Source organism: Lontra canadensis, unplaced genomic scaffold (genome assembly GCF_010015895.1).
Source record: "Lontra canadensis isolate GAN:19392208 unplaced genomic scaffold, GSC_riverotter_1.0 scaffold64, whole genome shotgun sequence".
Taxonomy (NCBI): Eukaryota; Metazoa; Chordata; class Mammalia; order Carnivora; family Mustelidae; genus Lontra; species Lontra canadensis.
In genome coordinates, this window is record NW_022631058.1 from 12,360,729 (window position 1) to 12,366,862 (window position 6,134).

The window sequence follows — 6,134 nt, forward strand, 5'->3', positions numbered from 1 at the left end:
CATCTGAAGAGCTTATAAAATTCTGGTTCTCAGGCTGCACCTAGACCAATTAAATAAAATCTCTGGAGAGTGGGACTTAGGCAGCAGTAAAATAAAGTTCATTAGGTGGATTCCACTGTGCAGTGTCAGTAAACAGTGCTCTGTGGCATTTAAATTATTAAATAAAAACTTACATAAATGATCACATCACACATAGGCATTTGCTCCGGTATAAAATGAGAATTTCACTTGGGTCTTTTTAGAGCCCAGCTCTCCATGCCCTTCTGCCCAAGTATAGATGTGGAAGAAAAAATGGAGTGTTCTAGGGCTTATTTGTTTAGGACTGACCAGCAAAACGTATTAGTGTTTCAGTATGTGCATCTATTAAATAAATTAGGACCCAATAAAAGAACATTGGAGCTAAAAGGGAGCAAGAAAGATTCTAGGATGAATCTATCTTAGAGATGAGAAAAATCAAAGCTCAAAGAGGTAGACAGACTTAACTCAGTTCAAAGACTTAGTCTGTTGCAGAAGTGCCCTTTCTGTATCATATTTATGTCTGGAATGTATGCACTGCATGATCATAGATGAAACTATCCTTTTTATCTCAGTCCACTTCTGTCATCTCTCTTTGGGCCTGATAGAGACTGGGGACTGTAAGCCATAATGCAGAACTGGTAGATTCCATGGGATCTGCGAAAGCCCTAATATAAAATTCAATCACATGAGTTCTTCTGTGACTTGTTCCAGTAGTTCTAAACTAGAGAAGTGTGTGGTTTTTTGATGTTGGACATTGTTTTTATTGTGTAAATAGCAATTTAAACTATATTTAAAGAAATGGAACAAAAAACATTAGGCTGTCAACTATAGGCAAGGGGTGGGGAGTGTCATTCGTGTAATTTCTTGTGGAGCCAATAAAGATTTTATCCTAGCTCATTTTAGTCAGACTTTATCTTTGGACAGATGAGTCTTTTTTTCTTTTAGCATATGAGTGCCTACTGGATCCTTGATGATGACAATACAGAGATGCAAAGATCTAGTCACTCTAAGCTGAAACAGTGCATTATCTGAACGTGAGGGAGTCTTGTTGATCTTATAGTATTTTGCTAATATCCTCTAGAAGTAGAAGATTAAATTATGAAGTTGTCAATCATTTACCTGTAATAGGTTTAGAGTTGGTTACTATCCCGGAATAGGCTCCTTTTGCTGTTCATCTTTGATCTATAAGCAATCTTTTTGAGACCAGCACTCACATTCAAAAGGGCAGTTGTGACCACAAAGAAAACAGTATTTTAAGGAATTCTGTTCTGATTGGAATCAGGTTCTTGACTGCCATAGACTCTTGTGCCTGATGATATTTATACACGCGCATACTGTAAAGCACTTGATGTGCTTACCTGATGCCCATGGTACTGTAACCACCTATATCATGAGGAAGTATTGCTGTGTCTAAAGGAGTTCTCCAGATACTAGGTCCCATTTCCAAACATTTTCCATACTCTTCATTTTCTTTTTCTTCTTGCAAGGAGAAGAGAGTAGGGGAGAGGGCTGAATTACGTTTTCAAATACAAGTCAATCTTTAACAGAGTCATTGACAAAAGAACTTCACTGAAATTTATTAACCAATCACAGGAAAACGGGATGATCCCTCTTCCTGGTTTACAGATTTCTGAATGGAATCTCAGTTGAATTCTGCATCTGCAATGCTGATTTGAATAGGAGTTTCTTATTCCTGGATATATGTGCATTTTTACCCCCCAGGCCATGTTACTTCTTACACGATTATTTTCCTTACAGACCTTATTTTGCTTCCTTTCTACTTTGATCCTAACTCACATTGCACACCTAGATCTAAACAGCAGTCATTTTCTCAGATGAAATAGATGTCCTGTTGCAATTTGGAAGACACAGGGACATAAAACCATATCTTCTAGGGAATATCACCACAGGTTAAATGTGTAAGAGGCCATGAAAATAGCTGATAATCTCTCCTCAGCTTTGCTATTTGGTACCAAAAATAGCAAATGAGCTAACAGTGTATCTGACTGTGCCTGGCTCATATTGGCATTAAAAAAAAAAAACCTGTTGCATTTGTCAATGAACCTTTACAATCTCTTTTCCAACTTATTTTGGAGATTACTGAATAAATATCTCCTAATTTTTCTGCCAGCTTCTTAGCATAACATCTCACAGAACAGTGGAAAGACGAAAGGAAGAAGTCTAAATGACCGGTTTGTGGCTTAGCTTTGATATAGGAGATAAGGATAAGGGTACAGTCACCAACATTTACCATCTTACTTGGTCCGGAAAGCCTGACAAGATCTAAAGAAGGCAGAAATGGGTTTGTACCACAGAATGAAAAATGACTTGTCGGAATTGAATATTGGCCTTTTGTCTAAGTTACTTTGCATATAGCTGACTTGGATATGAAGAGAAAAGGCAGTTTACCTTAGTCATCATTGCTGTGTCACATGACTTTCAGCAAAGTTCAGATGCAAACGAAGTCCCAGGGCTAGTCTGTCATTGCAGTGTGTACAGAATGGCCATTTTCTCCCTCCATGGGCAGAGGTGTGTCAGTTAGCAATTACATAACAAACCGCTGCAAAATGTGAGTTAAAACAGTGTTTTAATAATTTTTCAAAGATTCTGTGGGTTTCTGAGCGTTTCTTCTGCTGGTACCACCTGGGGCCACATGCAGCTACATCCATCTGATCGCAGAACAGGGGTGAGGGCGGGGTAGGCCAGAATAGCCTCATTGTGGCACTTAGTGCTGGCTATTGGCTAGGGTGCCTTGATTTGTCACTACATGGCCTCTCATTTTCCATAGGCTAGATTGAGCTCTTCACAGCATGGGGGAAGACCACATCTGGTCAAGATGTGAAGCCAGACCAGAACTTCTTCTGTGCTCCTTATACTCCACCACATTGCTCTTGCTTGTGTGTTTAAGAGGAAAATAATGTATGTAGACTAGTAACTCAGGCACGGAAAATTTATTTGGCAGAAGTCACAAAAAGTAGTGACTCTTCAGGTGGAGAGAGAAGATAGGGAATAAAAAGGGTTGGTTGTTTTCCCAACCTGTTTTAGATATTGGGTATTAATAGAATAATCGAGGTAGAGGTATAGTAAAGCCCAAAGATCAGGGGACAACAGACACTGGAAAGATAGTTTGTTACACACAGTTCCCAAGAGAAGGGGACCCACTATGCCACGGAGACCACAGAGGAAAGCACTAGCAGTGGTTGTAAGGCAGAGAGAAAGGGAGGAGGTGCAGACAAGAGCCGTTACTGTGGTTGCATGGGAAGTAACAGGCAAAGCCAGGTAAGCAGGGTTAGGATTGGCTGGTTTGAATAATTTTAGTGGTCTGCACGGCATACCTAATTGTCTGATATCTGGCGTTGGGGTGATTAGGGCATGTGAATAATGACCCTGAGCATGAGAGCTCCATAAAGGAGTATAGGCTCCGGATTGGTTTGTTCGTATTGGAAAAGTACACTCGTGAGAGAGTTGTTCACTATCTGTAAAATTCAGTTAACCCCGGAGGTGAAGTCCCTCCAGGGTCAGCAAGGCCCCAAATGTCAAAACATTAAAATACAGAACATAAAAAAACCTAGTGAATACACTTCCACTACTACTGTCGTGGGTTCTCTGTCCCTCTAATTTCTACCTTTACTCCCAAACCTAAAGAAATGACTGAGATGCCCAAAGGTAATCTGAACTCTCTAGAAAATAGTCAAGAACAAGGAAAGAAGCAATGACATCAAAAAAAAAAAATTTAAACCTAAGCAAATATCACCAAACTCAGTTTTATTTGATATAATTTTCCATAATATTTTATTTTTATATTTTATCCATAATAAACCACAGTTAAAACTATGGCTGGTTCCACTGCCTGCTAGGGGCTGGCGGTACATACCCTCCAGGGCCCCTGAATAGTTAATGGGGAGTGATTCTTTCCCCTTACAACTTTCATCCATCCTCAACCACAGTGTGATTGCATTTCAAACTTTGTACCTGAGACCAGTGGTTAATTAGGAACCATTTTATGGAAAAGCGGTTTAAGTTAGCTCTTCTGGACAGCAATCACCATCTAAAGCAAAGGCCCGCGTTAAATGACCCTGGGTACCAATGCTCCTTGGGCCCATTCAGTTTGGTGGCATGTCACTTTCAGCATTTTATTCTGTCTCTTACTATTTCCCACCTATCACATCGTTCCTTGAATCTTAGTCCAAACCATCATCCAGTTTCATGGGGATTACTGTATTAGCTTTATAGCTGTCCTCTTCACTACCATTGTGCCCCCCTCCAATTTGCTTGCCTTAAACTAGAGATCCTGGTAAAACGGATTCAGTCCTGTCTTTCATTTGCTTTAAAAGCCCTTAGAAGTTTCCCATTGACCTTAAGATTCAGTCCAAAATACTGAATCTTTTGTATTCAGTATGATCTGAATACTGTATGATCTAGTTCCTGCCTGCTTCTCCAAACTCATTTCACCCAATACTTCACTCTTTCTTTCTGATCCCTCCACTCCCCCAGCCTTTTGGTTACTCAAAAATAACAGACTCTTCCGCTCAGGGTCTTCATACAAACTAAAATTTGTGTGTTTTCTCCTTCACTGATTTTCTAGTGAAATTCTTAACTTCACGTCATTTCCTCAGAAGCCTCTGTTTTCTTTTCTTCTTTCTTTAAAAAAAGATTGATTTGTTTTAGAGGAAGAGAGTGAGCACATGTGAGTTGTGGGTGTGGGTAGAAGGGGAGGAAGAGAGAATCCTCAAGCAGACTCCCCACTGAGCGTGGAGCCCAACACACGGCTCAATCTCATGACCCTGAGATCATGACCTGAGTCAAAATCAAGAGCGGGGAGATGCTTAACTGACTGAACCACCCAGATGCCCTGAAGCTGTCTGTTTCCAAGCTTGTCTAGCCCCGAGGGCACCCTGAGCTTTGTTCCCTAGCTACAGCCTGCCCACCCCCTCCCCATCACAGTGCGTTTCAGGCACCTGCTCCCCACAGCCCTATCTACCTCACCACAGAAGCCTCCACAGATTAGCCCTTTACCAACCAGCTTCTCCATCCCTCAGACCATCCTAATACCAACTTCTTATGCATTTACATTTTGTTTTCAAGTTTTCTTCTTTTTCTCATCAGCGTTCTAGTCTCCAAATGTTCTTCTTGGACTTCTGTTTTTCCCTGGGTACCCATTCTGGGGTTACACAGAAAATGAATAATTTTTTGACGGACACATATATACAAAGAGTAAAAGGTTTGCACCCTGTCCTCATAAAGGGCAGGCTTTAAGAACTCTAATGCTTCCAGAAACCTTCAAACAACTGGAAAAGGAAGTTGATATATAAGTCCTATGGTCATACAGTCAGAAGGAAAAGGCTCTTGGATTCATGAAATGGCAAATTCCTTTAATTCTAGTCCCCAAGAAGAACTTAATAGAGGAGGAATAAAATTTTGCACGGGGAAGGGGGGTTACCGGTAACAAGTGCCTTCCCCCCCGCTTCTTTTTAATTAGGTTAACACAGAGCTTGTTTAAACAAACGTACAACAAAAAGCAAAAGTCAAATAATTCAAAATAAAGTACAAAAAATCACTTTAAAGGAGATCCATAGCAACACTTTATATGCCCATCCCTCCGATCCTAAATTCTCTTGAGTTCTATAACTGCTCCAGACTCTTTCCCATAATCGACATAATTTTTTCCCAGCACTTTGCACTGTGCAGCTTGACTTAACTTCTCAGGCTAAGTGCTCCCACCTTATTGCTTCAGTCCCCAGGTTTGCAGGGTGTCTCTTCCTTGGAGAGATTGGGGCGACAGAAGATTTGAGAAATAGGGGTAAGAAAATTTCAATCTCACTTTAATAAAGCCTGTCCTGATAAGTCCAAAATCACCCTTGGCTCAGCTCAGGTGATGCTTCTTTGGGGGAGGGAGTAGTTGGGAGGTTTGACTCATTTCCTCAGTCTCAGAACCAAAAATTAAACCCCAAGGTTTAAATTCAAACTCTGAAGTATCCTTCCCTCTTTCCTGTTTTTCATATTGCTTATATGCTATTTGGAGCAACAGTGACTTTATATACTAAAACTGAAATACAGTGTGTTAGTGTTCTGTGATATATATTAGTCAAAGGCTATTGGAGCTCTGAGAAGGGAGT